The sequence below is a fragment of the Euleptes europaea genome, chromosome 7 (genome assembly GCF_029931775.1).
Source record: "Euleptes europaea isolate rEulEur1 chromosome 7, rEulEur1.hap1, whole genome shotgun sequence".
NCBI classification, from domain to species: Eukaryota; Metazoa; Chordata; class Lepidosauria; order Squamata; family Sphaerodactylidae; genus Euleptes; species Euleptes europaea.
Window position 1 is genome coordinate 98,170,951 of NC_079318.1, and position 23,038 is coordinate 98,193,988.

Genomic DNA, 23,038 nt, shown 5'->3' on the forward strand with positions numbered 1-23,038 from the left:
CCAACAGGAACAGCTCCCTGCCAGGCCCTGGTTAGTACTTGGATGGGAGACCACCAAGGAAGACCAAAGTTGCTGACGCAGAGGCAGGCAATGGCAAACCATCTCATTTTGTCTCTTGCCTTGAAAAACCTACAGGGTTGCCATAAGTCGGCTGTGCCTTGACGGCATTTTCCACCACCCTACTTCCACCAGTCCTACAGAAGGAGGTCAGTCGTCTCTCAGAGCACTCCTGGAAGACTCGCAGATGAAGCAGTGAGCGAGCCAAACAGGCCAACGGGGGCCCAACAACAAACACAGATCACGGTACTAGAGGCAGGAACCTCTTTTTCAAAAAGCAGGTTTCCAGCCCTCAATGTCTCCGGGACGTGCCCGAAAGCACTGCAAGCGATGTCGGAGGATAAGTATGGATAAGACCGCTAGTCCCTGGGGCAGGAATTTCCACGTCCTTCACCTTCCCAGGACTAGCAAATCTAGAATTATACAAAAAGGGATTTGGAATGTAAACTGATGGGTATTACTGCCCATGTGATGTTTTCAAGGCCACCTCCATCCCCCAAAGCCCCCCATTATTTATTGCAAATTGGGCCGCACACACAGACCAAATCTCCGAGTCAGACGACAAGGTCATCTAAGCAGGGGTGTTGAACTCAACTGTTATGAGGGGCAATGTGATGACAAATGTGATACCTGGGGAGGGGCCGTGACTCAGTGGTAGAGCCTCTGCTTGGCATGCAGAAGGTCCCAGGTTCAATCCCTAGCATCTCCAATTAAAGGGACTAGGCAAGTAGGTGATGGGAAAGACCTCTGCCTGAGACCCCGGAGAGCCGCTGCCAGTCTGAGTAGACAATACTGACTTTGGTGGACCGAGGGTCTGATTCGGTATAAGGCAGCTTCATGTGTTCAAATGTCAGTTGGCTGGGCCATGCCTCGCCAGCCCAGATTGAGGGGGGGGGGCTGCCTCGGCTGGCATGCGAGCCAGATAAGAGCTCTCAAGGGGCCAGATCCGGCCTGCGAGCCGTATGTTTGACACCCCTGATCTAAATTCAGCAAGGCCTTCTCGGAGGGACAGCTGGTCTCCAGAGTCTCGGGCACAGAGAGATCTTTCCCCAACACCGGAGCTGCCAGCGACTGAACCCAGGCACCTTCTCATTACTATCTTTAATATCATTATCATTATTATCTTTAATCTTATATCCCAGGAGCTGGTCTCAGGGCAGCTCACTGCAATAAAACAACATAAAACAGAACATATAAATCAGAGTTTCCTAAACTTTTTGACTCATGGAACACTTTTCAGGAGAGAAATTCGTCACGGAGCACTAATTTCCACCTAGCACCTAGATGCTAAACCGAATGACAGTAGCATTTTTCTTTCCAATCTCTTCACGGAGCACTGGGGCCATTTATGCACGGGAGGTTTTTCCACTCTCTAGATGCACATTTTCCCCATCCGAATTCTTAGAACTCAAAAATAAGTCCCCATGCAGAGTTTTGAGAATTCGGAAGGGGAAAATGTGCATCTAGAGAGCGGCAAATCCAAGGCAAAACCTCCCGTGCATAAATGGCCTAGGAGATGATTTGCGGAGCACCAAGTGCTCCTTGGAGCACAGTCTGGGAACCTCTAATATAAATTATCTAATTTATAACCAACCGTCCCCAACCGTGTCCAAGTTTGAAAATCAGACGGCACTCATCACAATACGCAGAGGCCAGGGGCTGGTCAGCCCAATGCAGCCAGAGTTACCCTAATCCAGATCCCGGAAGGCAGAAGGGGAACAGAAAAGGAGGGCAGGTGTGTTGGGAAAAAACCGCTGCTGCCCTCAACCTGGCGGAAGAGCTCGGTCTCACAGGTCCTGCGGAACTACACTACGTCCCGCGGGGCCCTGGTCTCAACAGAGAGAGCATCCCACCAGGCTGGGGGCCAGGGCTGAAAAGGCCCTGTCCCTAGTTGAGGACAGCGGGACACTTCTTAGGCTGGGGACCACCGGCCAGTTGGTGTGAGCCAAGAGCTTACGCTGATGGCATGGGACACGCTCAGCTTTCCAGATGCAAAGCACACGCCCCCGCCATGATGCCCCGCCCCTTTTAATCATGATCAGGAACTTGGCCGAGCCCTATCAAACATCCATCCGATGGTGGATGCACTTGCTAGCCCCAGCAACCTTTTGTAAAGGCGCTCCCTCCCTCCTCCTTATGCCCTGCTGTTGGAGGGTAATTAAATGTGTGCACATTATATACTGTGGCAACCCCTTTGCAAGGCTCCATTATATACTGTGGCAACCCCTTTGCAAGGCTCCTGCGCTCCCAGAATGCGGATGCAGAAGGCGGGGAGAGGCTGAAAGAGACGCGCTTCCCTAAAGATGGCCACCGGCAGAGGGAAGAGGAGATGGGGAAGGAGGCCGGCTCAGTGGCAGAGTTCCAGGGTCAGCACAGCCGGTCTAAGGACCCCCCCCCCCCCCAAGCAGAAAGGTTTAGGAAATAACTTCCGCGGAAATGCAATTTGGATACACACAGATTAGGGTTGCCAACTTCCGCGTGGTCCCCGGATCTTCAGAGAACAGGGGTCGGTTCCCCTGGAGAAAAGGGCTGCTTTGGGCGAGGGGGGTGGACTCTATGGCACTGTACCCCGCTGAGGACCCTCCCCAGGCTCCACCCCCAAAACCTCCAGGAATTCCCTACACCGTTGTTGGCAACTCTAACTGAGCCACAGGCTCATAATAAAGGGTGGCCACCATGTGCATTTGGCGTGCAAATGGAGACAGTGCTCTGTTTCTATCCGGAAACGGCCCCCAACCAATTCAGATCAGGGCTGCAATGCCGGAGGGGGGGGGGGCTAACCCTACCCTCTTATTTCTCCTAACTTCAACTCTCCCTGAAAAAAGAAAAAAAAAACAACCCTTGCTTTTGTGCCCTGCTGGGGAGTAACAGATTAACAATGAAATAGATTTTCCCCCCTTTGGGGCAAATATCTAGGGAAGGGGGCACTTCAAATCAAACTTTATTCTCTCCCCCCCCCTTAATCAAAATCTCCTTCCCCTTCAAGGCTGCTTACCAGTGAAGCGATGACTGGGAGAGTCGCTCACTGTGGAGTCCTTAACTAGTTTGGCTTTCAGTAATCCTAACAACAACCCAGCGGTGTTTCTCCGAGGCAGCAGAGGTAAAGCTTCACAGCTGGCTGAGCTTAACTCCCCATTTTTGCAAATTATGGTGTACCCATGGCCTTGGCTCTCCCATAATAAAACGGCACAGCTGCCAGCGTGGTGCAGTGGTTAAGAGCGGTGGTTTGGAGCACTGGAGTCTGATCTGGGGAACCGGGTTTGATTCCCCACTCCTCCCCATGAGCGGCGGGGGCTAATCTGGTGAACTGAATTTGTTTCTCCACTCCTACACATGAAGCCAGCTGGGTGACCATGGGCTAGTCACAGCTCTCTCTTCCCCCCTTCTCTTCCAGCTCCGCGATTGCAAAACAGCCCCATTTCCCTATGGCACATTCTTGAAAGCACGACGCACCACCGGGAGTCCCATTACCGCCGTATCCACAGCAGCAAATGGCACACAAAACGCACCCACGTGCTCCCGAAAAGCAAACATGCACCGCTCTGCAACTGCTTCCATATACGGCAGGGTGAAAAAAGCCCGCTGGGGATTTCTGTGCCGAGACCCAGCGCTGAGTCAGACGAACACAGAGGTGCAAAGGTTCGGGAGGGAGACGCAGGCGAGGAGGGGAAAGGCAGGGATGAAAGAAATGGGAGATGCTCTGTTACAAACAGACTCGCGCGCACAAGGGGCTCTGTTGTGGCTGTAATCTCTCATTCCACAAAACAAGCCTCGCCCTTTAGAAGAGGGGCACATGAAGCCCGCAAGCAGAAATCCTGCTCTTGGCACCGCTAGCAGATGTTTCATCAAGGTAAGGTTCAGGAGGAGAAGAACATAAGGAAGGCCCTGCTGGATCAGACCCAGGCCCATCACGTCCAGCAGTCTGTTCACACAGGGGCCAACCTGGTGCCTCTGGGAAGCCCACAAGCAAGACGACGGCAGAAGCATTTATCCTGCCTGTGCTCCACAGCGCCTAAGGTAACAGGCCTGCTCCTCTGATCCTGGACAGAATAGGTATGCATCATGGCCAGTAGCCATTTTGACTAGCAGCCATGAATACCCCTCTCCTCCATGAACATGTCCACTCCCCTCTTAAAGCCTTCCAAGTGGGCAGCCATCACCCCATCCTGGGGCAGGGAGTTCCACAATCTGACAATGCGATACTCCACTTCCCCCCCGAGTCAGAGCACCAGATGAGCCATGGCTCAGCAGCAGAGCATCTGCTTTGCATGGACAAATTCCTAGGATCAATCCCCGGCATCTCCAGTTGAAATGATCAGGTGAAAGATGACGTGAAAGACCTCTGTCGGAGACCCTGGAGAGCAGCTGATCTGATTCCATGCGAAGCTGCCTCATGCGCTCACGTAGCACACACCGGCTCCTAAACACATGCATGCGCAAGGAACTCCCAGGAGGTTCCGTGGAAGTCAGGCCCAGAGGAATACATGGAAATAACAGTAGGGTGACAACATTATCAAGGCAAGCGAGACCATCAGAAAATAGCGAACAAACTTGAGTGTTCAACACAACGCTTCCTCGGCTTGGAAGAGGGGGGGAGAGATGTTGAGAAACAAAACAGGAAGCCACCGTCTGTCTCTTCCAAGGTGACTGATGCAGACTCAACTTTTGCCACAACAACAACAAAAAAACCCTGTGTGTGTGTGTGTGTGTGTGTGTGTGTGTGTGTGTGTGTGTGTGTTAAGTCGCTTCCGACTCATGGTGACCCTATGAATGAAAGTCCTCCAAAATGTCCTATCTTTGACAGCCTTGCTCAGATCTTGCAAATTGAGGGTTGTGGCTTCCTTGATGGCGTCAATCCATCTCTTGTTGGCTCTTCCTCTTTTCCTGCTGCCCTCCACTTTTTCTAGCATAACTGTCTTTTCCAGTGACTCTTGTCTTCTCATGATGTGACCAACGTACGACAGCCTCAGTTTAGTCATTTTAACTTCTAGGGTCAGTTGAGGCTTGATCTGATCTAGAACCCACTGATTTGGTTTTTTGGCGGTCCACGGTATCCGTAACCCTCTCCTCCAACACCACATTTCAAAGGAATCCACTTTCTTCCCATCAGCTTTCTTCATGGTCCAGCTTTCACCCCCAGACATAGTAATAGGGAACACGATGGCATGAATTAACCTGATCTTGGTGGCCAGCGACACATCCTGACACTTCAAAACCTTTCTAGCTCCTGTAGTTTACTAAAACCCTGTGATTCACCAAATTGTGGTCTTTTAGGTGTTTTAAATATATATATAATCTTTGTTTTATTTACATGGCAAGGTGCTAAGTTCCACAAGGCAGAAAGGCAGCTAATAAACGGCTTAAATAATAAATAAACCCGGGGGGGCGCAAACAAATCTCAAAATAAGACATATAAATAACATTGGAGGTTGCATTGAGCATTGTGCCAATTGCCAGGGTGGTAGGGGGATAATCTTTTATTGAATCCTTTCCTTTGGCAGTAAAGGAATAGAACAGCTGCAAAGATACCTGGGGAGAAATTACGGAAGTCTAAACCCATCAATGTCCAGGGTTAGTATGCCAATTTCAGTTTCCCGTTCATAGCCGTGTGTATCTAACGCAGCAGAATTACGCTTTGTGTGCAGATCAAGAAATAAACGGGGAGACCGAAGCCAAACCTGAGCTCCCCTGTGAATGTATCTTTATTGACGTCATTCATACCTCCACCTTTCCCCCCACCAATGGGGGCCCAAAGCAGCTTACAATACTCCTCCATTTTACCCTCACAACAACCCTGTGAGGTAGGCTGGGTTGAGAGAGACTGGCCCCAGGACACCCGGTGCGCTTCCTGATCCTAGTCCGACACTCTGACCACTACCCCACGCTGCCCACTACACTCAGTGACCTTGAGGAAACAGCCATCTCTCTTTCAGAAGAAGAACAAAAGTTGGTTTTTATACGCCGACTTTCTCTACCACTTAAGGGAGCTTACAATCACCTTCCCTTCCCCTCCCCACAACAGACACCCTGGGAGGTAGGTGGGGCTGAGAGAGCTCTATCAGAGCTGTGACTAGCCCAGGGTCACCCGGCTGGCTTCGTGTGGAAGAGTGGGGAAACAAATTCAGTTCACCAGATTAGCCTCCGCCGCTCATGTGAAGGAGTGGGGAATCGAACCCGGTTCTCCAGTTCAGAATCCACCGCTCCAAACCACAGCTCTTAACCACTACACCACGCTAGCGTACACTACACACACACACCCCAGTTGTAATATATGACAATAAAGCCTTTGGGGGTTTGAGGCGTTCTATGCACAGCTCTCAACCCTCTAAGCGCGGCCCCCAATCTTAAGGGGATAGTTTAGATCAGTGGTTCCCAACCTTTTTTTGACCAGGGACCACTAGGACTTTTTTGTTCGGTGCAGGGACCCCAAGGTTCAAAATAAAAATTCAGAGAATTTGAAAATAAACTTTAATCATAACTGTTAAACATTAAACTTAGAATAATATTTGAATATATATTTTTATAATAGAGAACTTTTAATTGAAAATATTAATTTATTATGGGTTTATAACTTTGTTTCGCGGACCTTAATTTAGTTCTCGCGGACCCCTGGGGGTCCACGGACCCCTGGTTGGGAACCAGTGGTTTAGATCAAGGGTGTCAAACTCAATTGTTACGAGAGCCGGATATGTCATAAACGTCACTTAGTCGGGCCATGCATCGCCAGCCCAGATCGAGAGCAGGGTGGGGGGGCTGCTTTGGCCAGCTCACAGGCCGGATAAGAGCTCTTTGGTGGCCGGATCCGGCCCATGGGCCTTCTGTTTGACACCCCTGGTTCAAATCCTGTGGCTTTACTCCGCCAACCATCAGTGCCTTCAACCGGCACGAAGAGCCTCCTGCATCGCTGGGAGGCTCCTTGCTCCCGTTGGAGGCACCGCCGTCACCAGAGCAGATCTGCAGGACCCAACCCAGGACGTCACTGCTCCGGGTCAGCTTTCAGCGCCATCCAGGCCTGCCCCTTATCAAGGTTGCCTATCCAAAAGCAGCCACCCGCAACCCCGGTTTTGCCCACACGCGCCACGTGACAGACGCGGAGCTGCACAAAAGCGCTGACCGAGCAAATGCCTCGAGATGACTCAGACGTCAACAAGCCAAGGAAAGGGTAAGGAAGAGGAGCGGTGGCCAATCAGATCTTAAGCAGGGGAGAATTCTGTATCCCCAAAAACAGAGCCGACTGCGCCTTGTATACAACGCCAACCACTGCACCACACCTCCTCTGCCCTGGAAATTATAATGGGCAGAACCATGCTAAGAACATCAGAAAGGCCCTGCTGGATCAGACCCAGGCCCATCAAGTCCAGCAGTCTGTTCACACACCGGCCAACCACGTGCCTCTAGGAAGCCAACAAACAAGGATTATCCTGCCTGTGTTCCAAGGCACCTAATATAATAGGCATGCTCCTCTGATCCTGGAGAGAATAGGTATGCATCATGACTAGTAGCCATGAATATCTCTCTTCTCCATGAACATGCCCACTCCCCTCTGAAAGGCTTCCAAGTTGGCAGCCATCATCACATCCTGGGGCAGGGAGTTCCACAATTTAACTGTGTCGTATGAAGAAATACTTCCTTTTGTCTGTTTTGAATTTCTCGCCCTCCAGCTTCAGCAGAAGACCCCGTGTTTGGGTATTATGAGAGAGGGAGGAAAGCTTCTCCCTCTCCGCTCTCCCCACACCATGCATAATTTCATAGACCTCTATCATTACCACCTTCGTTCCAGGCTAAACAGCCCTAAGCGTTTTAACCGCTCCTCGTAGGGCAGCTGCTCTGGTCCCTTGATCCTTTCCGATTGCACAGAGATCAAGAAACAGTGAGGCGTTTTCATAAACAGAAAAGAGATCAGAGAACGAGGGAGCAGAGACAATGGGCTACTAAGAGGACCCATCGTGGGAAAAGGAGAGAGGAAAAATAGACAAACTAGAGACAAGGGCTACAATCAATGTGACAACCAAAATGGAAGATGAATGAGATCTAAAGCAGGGGTCCCCAACCTTTTTTTAAAAAAAATCTGTACAACCATTGACCGATCGGACGCCCCACAGGGCAAAAGCCCCCCTGGCTCTGCCCATTTTCTAAAAACACTCGCAGGAGTCAAGAAAGGGGTCGGCGGGCACCACGGCACCCACAGGCACCATGCTGGGGACCCTGATTTAAGGCAATCCGTTACCCTGGTGCGCAAGCAGTTCAATTAAAAGGCGCATTTTAAATCCAATGGACATGTTCCATTAATACGGCAGCTTCACTTCGCGCAAGGAATGCTCCCCAGAGTCAAGGGAAGACGCCTTCCACCTAAAGCACCGGTCTTAGTAGAACAGATCTGCAAGATCCAACCTGATTTTTCCGCGACACACCAACTTACACCATCTCCAATCTGTCTCGGATCGCCGTACCCAGCAGCCTCCCAGCCAGACTCCTCCGCAACGTCATACCCGAAGAAATCAGATTTCACTCTCCTTCCTAAGGGCTGCCGGGCCCTCCTGACGTCTCAATCCGAGATGCGCAATCCGAGGAAAGCATGAAAGATGGCCGAAGCCCCCGGGGCCCTCCCGCGATATGCAACGACGACCGCAAACAACCCCACTTAGTCCTATCGGCAGACGTCTCCATTACGCAAGTGCAATTCTCTCCAAGTCTCTGGAGCAATTATCCACCCAACAAGGGGTGCGTGAAGCGCGGGAGAAAGAGCAGGATGCTATTAGCAGTACTGGAGATGGAATTAAGTCAGCGCTTGTATGTCAACGAGGCAATCGGCCCCCTCTGCCCCCCTCGAGCTTTGAGGAACATAAATCTGCAGCCCACAGTGATAAATCACTGCAGCTAGAGTGATAAATATTTCAGCCCGCTAATGGATAAATAGCTCATCTGCAGTTGTCTCAGGAGCTCTATCAACATATGGAGCAGAGTTGCCTATGGCGAGCACAGTTAGCCTCCAGGAGAACATTTACTACGGCCATTTCCACACAATTTATTTGCCTAGGTACAATGCTGTTCGGAAGTGGGGGGGGGGGTTCCTGCTTCCACACAGCATGGTGAGGCATTTGTGCACCTCCTGGGGGTCCCCCCCCCCACTGTTCTTAAACCTTCTCTGCTGCAATGTTTTGGGAATGATTGCACTAAGGCCTGGACAGCTGATGCACGGGTGGGAAAATTCAAATTTCCCTGCCCACATGGAAGCCGTCCCCCACCTCCCGACACCGTCCCTGCGATGGCCATTTCCTTCCCCCGCCACACGGACTTGTTAATCTTTTTAACTATAATACGACTGAGAGGTGGTATGATAACCATCTTCAAGTACTTGAAGGGCTGTCATATAAAGGACGGCGCCAAGTTGTTTTCTTTTCCATGTGGACTTTGGAAGCGGCAGGCTGGGGAGATCCGAACACTGAGCCGCGTATTTTTCTGGTTCGGGCTGAACAAACCTGAAAATTTTTTGATTATTCGAAAAAGCCAAATCCTTATATTAGGCTTTTTTGGATTTTTCGAAAATGTCCGGGTTTATTAAACCCAAACCCAAAAAATACCGGGGGGAAATGATACACAGCCTTAGTATGAATTACCTTGATCTTCGTTGCCAGCAACACATCCCTACATTTAAGAATCTTTTCCAGCTCTTTCATGGCGGCCCTTCCCAGTCTCAATTTTAGTCTGGTTTCTTGGTGGCAGACTCCCTTTTGGTTGATGATGGAGCCAAGGAATTGACAGTCTTGAACAATTTCAATTTCTTCATTGTCAACTTCAAAGTTGAGTAACTCCTCAGTAGTCAATACTTTTGTCTTCTTAGTGTTCCTCTGTAATCCTGCTTTGGCTCTTTCTGCTTTAACCTTGAGAGCCAGCATGGTATAGTGGTTTGGGGCAGTGGACTCTGATCTGGAGAACCGGGTTTGATTCCCCGTTCCTCCACATGAGCAGTGAAGGCTAATCGGGTGAACTGGGTTTGTTTCCCCACTCCTACACATGAAGCCAGCTGGGTGACCTTGGGCTAGTCACACTCTCTCAGCCTCACCTACTTCACAGGGTATCTGTTGTGGGGAGGGGAAGGGAAGGTGATTGTAAACCGGTTTGAGTCTCCCTTAAGTGGTAGAGGAAGTCGGCATATAAAAACCAACTCTTCTTCTTCATCATCATCACTAGACCTGTGAAGTCTTCACTATTTTCTGACAGTAATGCAGTGTCATCTGCATATCTCAAATTGTTAATGTTCCTTCCACCAATTTTCACTCCACCTTCATCTAAATCTAATTCAGCTTCCCTTATATGTTCTGCATGTATACTGAACAGATAGGGATAGAGATAAAATACATCCTTGTCTGACACCTTTGCCAATTGGAAACCATTCTGTTTCTCTATAGTCTGTTCTAACAATGGCACCCCACCTCTGCTCATCTCTTGCCTTGGCCAGGATGGCCCAGGCTAGCTCGATCTCGTCCGATCTTGGCAGGGTTGGCCCTGGTTAGTAATTGGATAGGAGGCTACCAAGGAAGACCAGGGTCGCTATGCAGAGGCAGGCAATGGCAAACCACCTCCGCACTCTTCTTGACCTGAAAACCCTACGCTATCACCATAAGTCGATAGCGCTTTCCACCATCGTAGAATCAGAGTTGGAAGGGACCACCAGGGTCATCTAGTCTAACCCCCTGCATAATGCAGGAATTTCACAACTACCTCCCCCCTCCACACCCCCAGTGACCCCTACTCCATGCCAGAAGGTGGCCAAGATGCCCTCCCTCTCATGATCTGCCTTGTCACGCTTGTTTTGGCCATGACCCTAACTATATCAAGCTTGGAAATTTCTATTACTCTAGGGAAATGCTTCTTCAGTCAACCAGCCAAACATTTGATCACTCAGATGGCCAACCCCTCTATGCCTGGCTCCTGAGAACAGGGGAGGAGCTCAGGAGAGGATGAAGGGCATTGATGGCCAGGATTCCTCTCTCTGGGGGAGATGCAGCGCACACACGAACACACGAAGCTGCCTTCTACTGAATCAGACCATCAAGGTCTGCATGGTCTACTCAGCCTGGCAGTAGATCTCCAGGTTTCAGCTGGAGGTTGTTTATATCACCTACAACCTGATCCTATTAGCTGGAGATGTCGAGGATTGAACTTGGGACCTCCCAGTGTGGTGTACTGGTTAAGAGTGGCGGACTCTAATCTGGAGAACCGGGTTTTATTCCCCACTCCTCCACATGAGCGGCGGACTCTAATCTGGTGAACCAGTTTGGTTTCCCCACTCCTACACATGAAGCCAGCTGGGTGACCTTGGGCTAGTCACACTCTCTCAGCCCCACCTACATCACAGGGTGTCTGTTGTGGGCAGGGGATGGGAAGGAGATCGTAAGCAGCTTTGAGACTCCTTTTGGTAGAGAAAAGCCCCAGGTATAAAAACACATGAAGGAAGCTGCCTTATACTGAATCAGACTCTCGGTCCATCAAGGTCAGTATGGTCTACTCAGACCGGCAGAGGCTCTCCAGGGTCTCAGGCAGGGGTCTTTCACATCACCTACCTGCCTAGTCCCTTTAAGTGAAGATGCCGGGGATTGAAACTGGGACCTTCTGCATGCCAAGCACATGCTCTACCACTGAGCCGCAGCCCTACCCCAGGAGAAAACCCAGCAAGCCTCAAAAGGACACCCCGGTTGCTCTGTTTGCCTTCATGCAACATCCTGGAACTGCAATCCACGGATCCGTTCCTCTAACAGCGGCGCCTTCCCTGGTGCAAGAGGCTTGCCAGGGGGAAGGGGGTTGTCATTAGAGGAATGGATGTGGGATCCAGCCCCAGATTGGATGCACATCTGCAGTTCTGGACAGGGCACAGAAAACACACTTCCCCAACAGGCAATATATTCCTTCGAGCTCTGCAGCTCCAAAGGAGGAGATAATAGATTAGGGGGAGGCGGGGAGAGTCGGTCTTCCGAAGAAGCTGTTTCAAGGTCAGACAATAACAGGAGTCCAAGGTCACGATTCTTGCCAGGTACGAGTCGGCAGGCAGCTGAAACATCTCCGCTCCCTCAGCAATCTTGGTGTTTGTCTATCCACAAAGAATGACCCTTATAAATATTGTTCTAGAGGCGTCGGCAGGGAAGGGCTCACAGCGGGTTATAGCAGGGCTAAAGATTTCCGTTGCTATTCATAAAATGGGGGGGGGCACCCCACCTGCCCCTTGAAGGGTGGGATAAAATCTTCTCAGAAGTGGGGAAATGCTTAGGGTTACCAACCTCCAGGTGGGGCCTGGAATTCTCCCGGAATTACAACCAATTTCTTAATTACAGAGATCAGTTCCCCTGGAGAAAAGGGCAGTTCTGGCGGACAGACTATACGGCATGACATTCCCAGCGAGCCCCTTCCTGCCTCTCCAGGCATCTCCCCCAAATCTCCAGGAACTTGAACTCACACACATGAACACGTGAAGCGGTCTTCTACTGAATGAGACCCTTGGTCCATCAAAGCCAGTATCATCTACTCTGACCGGCAGCGGCTCTCCAGGGTCTCAGGCAGGGGTCTTTGCCTTCACCTACCTGCCTAGTCCCTTAAACTGGAGGTGCCGGGGATCGAACCCCAAGCGGAGGCTCTACCACCGAGCTACGGCCCTTCCCCAGCCAGAGGTGGCAAACCAGGCAGCGCTCAGGTTCCAGGCATCACATCTGCCCGGCAGCCCTGCTTCTCGATCTCTGGCAAGAGACTGCCGAGGTGGTTGGCCGTTGCCTGCCTCTGCGTAGCAACCCTGGACTTCCTCGCTGGTCTCCCGTCCAAGGACTAACCAGGGCTGACCCTGCCAAGATCAGACGAGATCAAGCTAGCCTGGGCCATCCAGGTCCAGGCAAGAGATGAACAGGGGTGGTGTCCGAGGACAGAATGTGGAGAAACAGAATGGTTTCCAATTAGCAAAGGTGTCAGACAAGGATGCATTTCATCTCCCTATCTGTTCAATCTACATAAAGAACATATCATAAAGGAAGCTGAATTGGATTCAGGTGGAGGTGGAGTGGAAAATTGGTGGAAGGAACATTAACGATTTGAGATAGGCAGAGGACACCGCGTTACTGTCAGAAAATAGCAAAGACCCGAAACGACGAGTGATGAAGGTTAAAGCAGAAAGTGCCAATGCGGGATTACAGCGGAACGCCAAGAAGACAACAGTACTGACTACCGGGGAGTTACTCAACTTTAAAGCTGCCTGGCTCTGCGGAGCAACCCGGGATTCCCTTGGTGGTCTCCATCCAAAATACTAACTAGGGCCAAACCCTGCTCAGCTTCTGAGATCTGACAAGATTGGGCTATCCCATTACTCACATTTATTTATTAACCTTATTTATATCCCACCTTTCTCCCCAGTGGGGACTCCAAAGCGGCTTCCATCCTCCTCCTCTCCTCCATTTCACCCTAACAACCCTGTGAGGTAGGTTAGGGCTGAGAGGGTCTGACTGGCCCAAGGTCACCCCGCAAGCATGCACGGCAGAGCGGGGACTTGAACCTGGGCCTCACAGATCCTAGCCCCGCATGCTAACCACTACACCAGGTTGGCTCACTGCAGAGAACTCTGCACGGGCCCAGAGGTTCTCGCTGCTGCAAGTTTTCTATCTCGGGCCCAAGGCCGAGAATATGGAAACAGATTCAGAGAACTCTGCACGAGCCCAGAGGTTCTTGGCTGCTGCAAGTTTTCGATATCAGGCCCAAGACCGGGAATATGAAAACAGATTCTAAAGCTGAACTGCAGTGAGCTGGCCCAGGTACGAAGTATGCCCCCAGGGGTTGAGGCTGCAGAGAAAGAGGAGGCCAGAATAGAAAATTTCCTTTAAGCATTTGGACTGTGGAGGGTCATAAAAAGGTTGACTTTGGCAATTCCAAGAATGTCATTGGGGGGGGGGGGGTGGAAAGCAGAAAATAAGATGGAGGGGACCACTTACGAAGGGACGTAGACGAATTTCACTACCTCCATATTCCCTCCACCTAGATCTCTTTTGGAAACATGCATGCTTTTATGTCTTGTGGAATTCCCCGCCACATAAAAACGGAAAGGCATCAGAAATTCACATCTATGTGGCACAAGGTAGGCCGTGTGTACGTAACTTTCAGATCGCCCTTCTTTGTAATCTACCACCTCGCATGGTTCTTGTTTATGTCCAATTATGTTATTACAGCATTGTTTCACTCCGAACAAGCGCAGGGCAGCACAGGACGCTACTGCACACAATCAGAGAACATGCGATCATCAACGGCATGTCACGACCTCTAGAATAGTTTCCCGTGGACAGGAATGAAAGAAAACGTATCCTGCCACTATCATTACGGACATCTTGTCTTTGTTTACATCGGGGTGACGGTGAATTTTAAGTGGAAAATGTAGCCTTTTAAGAATAAGAAAAAGAGTTGGTTTTTATATGCCAACTTCCTCTACCACTTAAGGGAGACTCAAATCGGCTTACAATCACCTTCCCTTCCCCTCCCCACAACAGACACCCTGTGAGGTCAGTGGGGCTGAGAGAGCTGTGACTAGCCCAAGGTCACCCGGCTGGCTTCGTGTGTAGGGGTGGGGAAACAAATGCAGTTCACCAGATTAGCCCCCGCCGCTCATGGGGAGGAGTGGGGAATCAAACCCGGTTCTCCAGATCAGAGTCCACCGCTCCAAACCACCGCTCTTAACCACTACACCACCCTGGCTCTCACCAGTGTGTTCACTGTGTTTAAAGTGTTCACTATAATTTTTTTGTTCTAGACTAGTTATTGTAATATAGCTTTATACTTGCGGATACTCAGAATTAGGTAGGAAAGGAAATACGTACGGTGTAGTATAAAGCTTATATTACATTGAGCCTAAGATTCTTAATTTCATTTTTGCACATTAGTTATAGTTTCCTGCATACACGTTTATGTGCATTTTCCTGAGTAGGGGGGTCCGCAGCTCTCCTCGGATTCTCAAAGGGGTCCGTGACCCAGCAAAAGGTCAAGAACCCCAGCACCAGGCAATCCTGGCCTGCAGGAAAATCGCAAGACATGGAGGGAGAGTTCACCAGATGCCCCGAGCCACCAACAAGGAAATCGGAGAATCCCTTCGGTTAAGGAGGTTGTCCTCAAAGGGTAAGAACCCCCTTCCGAAAAGGAAGGACCACACCCTTGCTTCAGGAGAAAATACCCACCCGGACTGAGAGCCGGTTTGTACAGCAATTGAATCACCCGAAACAAGACAAAAGAAACAGGCGGGAGCCCCTACGCGAAGTCTGATGGGGGGTGGGGGGGACTTAGAAAAAGCCAGATATCACGGATCCTTCTGCAAATTCGGAGCACCAAAAACTGGCAGGAAGCAGTACATTCCAGCAAATTGCAGTTCCGAGCACGAGGTGCAAAGTCCCCAATTCAAGTCATGCCTGAGCAATGAAATTCCTAAGTAGCCTTAGCACAGCCACTGGCTCCATGCTCAGATCCACATCTGTGGCTCACATCCATATATGCACATGCGCTGAAGGTTAAAAAGCAAACTGATCAGTGGCATGGATAATAAACCATGGGAGGTGTCTTGGAACGACAACGGCCTGATCCTAGACATGCTTACCCAAGCCCCACGGTGCTCAAGAGTAAGCACGCCTAAATGGCGCAACCATAATAAATGAATTAGAAAGGTACACAGCAGAAGCCTCCGAGAATCCCTGAGGTCTGAAGCCGGCAGACTTATAACGCAGCCCGGAGACTCCAAAGCATTTTAGCAAGATACCTGTACTATGTATTTGAAATTTAACTCCCCACCCCCACGGCATACGATGGTTTGCATACAGAACGTGGCATGTATTCATGGTAGGAATCCGGGCCTGAATAATTTCAGAGGGACTGCCTTGTTTCTTTTTGCTCCAGCAGATTAAAAGGAGTCCCGCGGCACCTTTCAGACTAGCGAGATGTTATCCAACGTAAAATGTCTGCCTTGAGAAAGCCCGTGATGCACACAAAAGCTTATGCTGAAATCTCAATAACTTTTTTTTTTAATTTAAAGCGTGAGAAGAGTCCTGTTTGAAACTGCCGACGGCATTTTGACTCTGGGTTCCTCCCTAATGCCAATTCCCTCCCCCCCCCCCAAAAAAAACACACAACAACAATCCACCAAAGCTAACTTATGGATCCCCAGATAAATGTCAGATAATTTTTTTTATTATTAAGCAATTCCCAAACAGCCCTGACCTGGTTAATCCAGCCTAGCCGGATCTCATCAGATTTCAGAAGCAGGATCAGCCCTGGTTAGTACTTGGATGGGACACCACCGAGGAAGTCCAGGGTTGCTACGCAGAGGCAGGCAATGGCAAACTGCCTCTGCACATCTCTTGCCTGGAAAACCCTATGAACACGTGAAGCTGCCTTATACTGAATCGGACCCGTGGCCCATCAAAGTATTGTCTACTCAGACAGGCAGCAGCTCTCCAGGGTCTCAGGCAGCGGTCTTTCGCATCACTTACCTGCCTAGTCCCTTTAACTGGAGACGCCGGGGATTGAACCTGGGACCTTCTGCATGCCAAGCAGAGGCTCAACCGCTGAGCCATGGCCCCTCTCCTAAAAGATGTCACATGAACACATGAAGCTGCCTTGTACTGAATCAGACCCTCGGTCCATCAAAGCCAGTATTGTCTACTCAGGCCGGCAGCAGCTCTCCAGGGTCTCAGGCAGGGGTCTTTCACATCGCCCACCTGCCTAGTCCCTTTAACTGGAGGTGCCGGGGACTGAACCTGTGACTTTCTGCATGCCAAGAAGAGGCTCTACCACTGAGCCGCAGCCCCTCCCAAGTCAGCTTGAGGGTACTTTTCACAGGAAAACGCTTCGAGCTTTCAGGATCTCAGAGAAACCGATCAATCTAACAAGCAGCAGCATACCAGGCCAACTTCAGAACATTCATCTAAAACACTGGTTCCCAACCAGGGGTCCGCGAGAACTAAATTAAGGTCCGTGAAACAAAGTTATAAACCCATAATAAATTAATATTTTCAATTAAAAGTTCTCTATTACAAAAATATATATATATTCAAATATTATTCTAAGTTTAATATTTAACTAACAGTTATGATTAAAGCTTATTTTCAAATTCTCAGAATTTTTATTTTGAACCTTGGGGTCCCTGCACTGAACAAAAAAGTCCTAGTAGTCTCTGGTCAAAAAAAGGTTGGGAACCACTGATCTAAAACCATGCTCCTCCAGGGGGGGGGGGAATTTGAAGTAGAGAAATTGTGGATTGTTTTCTATAAACACAAGAAAGAGGATGTGGTACCTAAGAAACCAGGTTAAGGGGGAAGTGGCCCACAAGCCTTTCCCATACCTGAGTTGTCAGATTCTTTACTTTTATAGAGGCGGGGCACCCCCCACCCACAAACCCGGGTCCTTGCTATTAGAAGCGCCATGCCAAAGGAATGGGTGCCTTCGCCTGTCCTAAGACTTTACCTTCTCTTCCCTTCAACGACCTGGCTGCTGCTCCAGAAAGTTTCATTGCATCTAGAAGCTGAAAACATTTATCCTGGCAAATACCTTGCCATCATAAAAGCAGTCGCCTTCCAAGGCTTTTTTTTCTTCTGTTTTCCCTGCAACATGCCATGAGCGCAAGGTACTCTGCACATGCTCAGGCGCGCCCCTGGAGCGCTGTTATCACTAAGCCCTGGGACGCGTCCAGGACAGAAGGAACAGGTTCCCGGTTTCAGGCATGGCTGACGTGGAAAGATGAGTAACCGTCTTGGCCTGAGTAAAAAGGGGGAGGAATCCACCCCTGGCTTGTCTGCGTTGCTGCCAACTCGACTCTCCCACACGGAGCTGGACAGGTTTTCAACCGATTTGGGGCACATCAGCCCAGTACGGCCTTAGTAACTGTAACTACTCTCAAGTACGGCTTTTAAGCCTTTTCAACTTTCCCGATCCATTTTTTCCAGCCCTTCTAAATGAAAGAGGAGAAACCACGGTTGAGGACTTTATATTTTAACAGTCAGATGTGACTCCAGGAACACCTTAGAGGCCGACAAAAATTTGGGGGGGGGGGGTATAAGCCTTCAAGAGTCAAAGCTCTCTTGGTCAGTTTTTGGACTCTAAGATGCTCCTGGATTCGAATCTAGATTTTCTACTGCACATTAACCCTGCTGTCTTCTGAAACTAGCTATATATATATATATATATATATATATATATATATATATATATATATATATATAGCTATATATATATATAGCTATATATATATATATATATAGCTATATATATAGCTATATATATAGCTATATATATAGCTATATATATAGCTCTCTCGCGCTCTCTCTCTCTCTCTCTATATATATAGCCATATATATATATATATATATATATATATACACACACACACACACACACACATATATACAATTTTTTCAAGTGAGCAGATTTTTTAAAAGAATAAATAATCAAAACTGAAAGCCAACGCAATTAACAGACGGTATTAAACATTTGCAAAAGTTAAAATATTTGCAGGGTCGCTATTGTACAATATTGCAAAACCTTTTTTTTTTAAAGACCTCTGAATAAAGCCACAGGCTTCTTTTTTTTTTGAAGAGTAAAATAATACAGTCTATATAAAAGGTTCCTCCGAATTTCTCGCTGCATTTTCCAGGCGCCGACGGCGCAATCCTAAAGAGAGTTGCGCCAATCCAAGCCCATTCATTTCAACGGGGTTAGAGACCGGAGCCACTCTGCTTTAGATATATGCATGCGTGCATTACATAAAGAAATTGGATTTTATTTGAAAATAGTGCCGCCGAGCAAAGAGGCGCCTTACCAGGCTGTCCTCCTCGGCCCGCACGTCCTCCAGCGTACAAAGGCTCCGCGCCCCGTTCATCGCTCAACCTTCCCCGGCGACGCTCCCTTCGGACTGGAAGGCGGCGCGGCCAAGCCCGCTCCTTATATAGTCGCCACGCCCACTCCCCTCGGGCCACGCCCACCCCTCTCCCGGGCCCGTCGCGCGCGCTCCCCAGCCCCACCCACGCGTCCTTCAGTGGCTCCTCCGGCGCTCTGGCCACGCCCCTCCTCCTGGGAAGCCACGCCCCCGCCCCCACCGTTCCAGCCTCCTCTTTAGCTCCACCCTCCTTCTCCCCAAGCTCAGCCCCCTCCCCTCCCTCGTCTGGGCTTTTTCGTTGCGGCGGTTTGGGGTTGCATAAGCCGGTTGCAAAAGGGGGAGGTGGGGGGAAGGGGAGAATGGCATGCGGAGCCCGGCCTCTGGCAGTCTGCAGCGATGACCTCACTGTCTCAGAGGGGAGGTCCAAGGGCCAGCCTAGCCCTGGGGTTGGGAAATCCCTGGAGATTTGGGGGTGATGCAATAGAGGCGGTTAAGGGGAGACATTATAATAACCTATGAACATCAGAAAGGGCCTGCTGGATCAGGCCCAGGCCCATCAAGTCCAGCATTCTTTTCCCATAGTGGCCAACCAGGGAGTTCTAGGAAGCCCACAAACAAGACGGCTGCAGCCGCATTATTCTGCCTGTGGTCCACAGCACCTAATATTTTAATATAATTTTTTTTATTGCTTTTTTATAATAAGACATACAAAAAAATTATAATAATAATAAAATCAGCACCTAATATAACAGGCCTGCTCCTCTGATCCTGGAGAGAATATGCATGCATCATGACTAGTAGCCATTCTGACTAGTAGCCATGGATAGCCCTCTCCTCCATGAATATGTCCACTCCCCTCTTCAAGCCTTCCAAGTTGGGAGCCATCGCCACATCCTGGGGCAGGGAGTCCCACGGTTTAGCTATGCATGGTGTGAAGAAGTAGATGATGTGAAAGACCTTTCTCTGCCTGAGACCCTGTTGAGCCACTGTGGGTCTGAGTAGACAATACGGACTTCGATGGACCAAGAAGAGTCTGATTCAGTATAAGGCAGCTTCACGTGTTCAAGAATGATAGAGGTCTATAAAATTATGCGTGGTGTGGAGAGAGGGGACAGGGAGAAGCTTTTCTCCTTCTCTCGTAATACCAGAACGCGGGGTCATCTGCTGACGCTGGACGACAAGAGATTCAAAACTGATAAAGGAAGTTTTTCTTCACACAACGCAGAGTTAAATTGTGGAACTTCCTGCCCCAGGATGTGATGATGGCTGCCAACTTGGGAGGCTTCAAGAGGGGAGCGGACGGAAGAATCTCAGCAAGGTAGAATGCCACAGAGTTCCCCCCCCCCCAAAGCAACCATTTTTCTCCAGGGGAACTGATCTCTGTTGTCTGGAGATCAATTGTAATTCTGGGAGATCTCCAGGCTCCACCTGGAACTTGGCAACCCTAATTCCTGGCCCCAGTATTGCCTCCCCAAGTGGTGGACAGCCAGGTAACTCCCAACTGCTTACCAGCAGAGGAACGAAAGGTAGCGTTGGGAAATTCCTGGAGATTTGTGTGGTGGAGCCTGGGAAGGGTGGATAGGGTTGCCAACCTCCAGGTACTAGCTGGAGATCTCCTGCTATTACAACTGATCTCCAGCCGATAGAGATCAGTTCCCCTGGAGAAATGGCTGTTTTGGCAATTGGACTCTATGGCACTGAAGTCCCTCCCCAAAGCCTGCCCTTCTCAGACTATGCCCCAAAAACCTCTTGCCGGTGACTAAGAGGGACCTGGCAGCCCTAAGGGTGGAGTTAGGGGGGGACCTCAGCAGGGTCGAATGCCATAGAGTCCACCCACCAAAGAAGCCATTCTCTCCAGGGGAACTGATCTCGGGAGACTCAGTTGTAATTCCAGGCGAACACCAGGCCCTGTCTGGAGGTTGGCAACCCTACTCAGAAGTAACCCCCACTGCTTTTAGTGGGGTTTAAGTCCAGGCAAGGATGAAGAGGATCATGGCTTTATGTGCTTTCCTGATTACTTCCTCCTTCTGTGCAATACCCTTTTACCAATAAGACAATCAGAACCACGGGCACTGTCCCAAACATGGGTGTGTGCGCCACGGGGCCCAGACCCTCAATGTCTGCCTCCGTCAGGACTGTGGGGCTGGCAGGTTTGGAAGAAAACAATCCTCGAGGCTAGGGTTGCCAACCTCCAGGTACTAGCTGGAGATCTCCTGCTGTTACAACTGATCTCCAGCCAATAAGAGATCAGTTCATCTGCAGAAAATGGTCGCTTTGGCCATTGGACTCTATGGCATTGAAGCCCCTCCCCAAAACCCACCCTCCTTAGGCTGTGCCCCAAAAACCTCCCACCAGTGGTGAAGAGGGACCTGGAAACCCTACTTGAGGCTCCCGTGCAGAATTTTAGAGATCAAAACCAGCACTTTTAAATTGTGTGCAGAAGCAACCTCTAGTGTTGCCAACCTCCAGGTGGGCCTGGAAAGAATAAAGGCTCAGTGCTGTGTAGATGATGGAAAAGATCCAAACAGCACTACAAGATAATATTAACAAAGGATAAATTTATAAGAGTGCAGATAAGTGCAAAAAGTGAACGTATATACAAGAATTAAAGGGAAACACAATCAAAATTTTTCATTACAGTTAGCATAAATAGTCCAGCAAGATATGCAATATAACAAGGGAAATAGTCCATTGAATCACATGAAAACCATATAGCTGTCCAAAAAAGAATTTCCTGTGCTTCTCAGGAGCTGGACACAAGATGTCAAAGACAAGGACCACAGCGAGGAGGTGCCAAGAAGAGGTGCCCGGACATGTCGTCTAGATCATGCACACGTTTCGCACATGGCTTCATCAGCTACACGTATCAGAGAAGTTTATGACAATCATCAATTTCAACAAGGGACCAAAAGGATTTCTGTCTAGGTCTCCAAAGCATTTGGAGACCTAGACAGAAATCAGAAATCCTGTGCATGATCTAGACGACACGTCCGGGCACCTCTTCTTGGCACCTCCTTGCTGTGGTCCTTGTCTTTGACATCTTGTGTCCAGCTCCTGAGAAGCACAGGAAATTCTTTTTTGGACAGCTATATGGTTTTCATGTGATTCAATGGACTATTTCCCTTGTTATATTGCATATCTTGCTGGACTATTTATGCTAACTGTAATGAAAAATTTTGATTGTGTTTCCCTTTAATTCTTGTATATACATTCACTTTTTGCACTTATCTGCACTCTTATAAATTTATCCTTTGTTAATATTATCTTGTAGTGCTGTTTGGATCTTTTCCAACCTCCAGGTGGGGCCTGGAGACCTCCTGGAATTACACTCAAAAGTGTAGAGATTGGTTCCCCTAGAGAAAATGGCTGCTGTGGAGGGTAGACTCTATGGCATCATACCCCACTGAAGTCCCTCCCCTCCCCAAATCCTGCCGTCTCCAGGCTCCACCTGCCAATCTCCAGGAATTTCCCAGCCTGGAGTTGGCATCCCTACCAGCAACCTTGGGAGAATATTGGAAACTGGCAAGAGACAATCCCTGTAAGTCGTCTCTGCTAGCAGCTTTGAGCTACTGTGTTTTTGGACCGGTCGAAGCTTCCGAAATGTCCTCTTGGGTAACCCCACGTAAAGCACAAAATTACCACTTAAAGGTGAGGCACACCTTGTAGAGGCAAGGATGAAATTACAGGTGTGCACTGCCAAGACCCAGAAAGGTATCAAAATAAGCACCGAGCACATGAGAGTTCCTCTCTCTGGGCTAGAAGGGAAACTCTGCCATCATTTGGAAGACCTACTTAACCGTGAGAGCTGGCAACTAAGCCAGTGTGGCGTAGTGATTAAGAGAGGCGGACTCTAATCTGGAGAACCAGGTTTCCTCCACAGCTCTGGGGGGCTCTGAGCTGGTGAACCAGGTTCAATTCCCCGCTCCTCCACACGCAAGCCTGACCTTGGGCTAGTCACAGTTCTCTCTGAACTCTCTGAGCCCCACCTGCCTCACAAGGTGTCTGTTGTGGGGAGGGGGGGGAGGCGATTGTAAGCCGCTTTGAAACTTCTGGTTGCTTTGTTAATTGCCTTGTCTTAAAGGAGTTAAAGAGGGATATGAATAT

The 23,038-nt window shown here is 49.5% G+C and overlaps 1 protein-coding gene across 1 annotated transcript in view; it reads right to left on the reverse strand.

Moving 5' to 3' along the window:
- The window catches only part of TUFT1 (tuftelin 1), a 52,213-nt gene extending 33,282 nt beyond the window's left edge, over positions 1-18,931 (reverse strand). Inside the window, exon 1 of the mRNA XM_056853256.1 lies at positions 18,878-18,931. The gene's annotated coding sequence lies outside the window, so the exon portion shown is untranslated. The remainder of the gene's footprint in view (positions 1-18,877) is intronic.
- Positions 18,932-23,038: the final 4,107 nt, after the last annotated feature.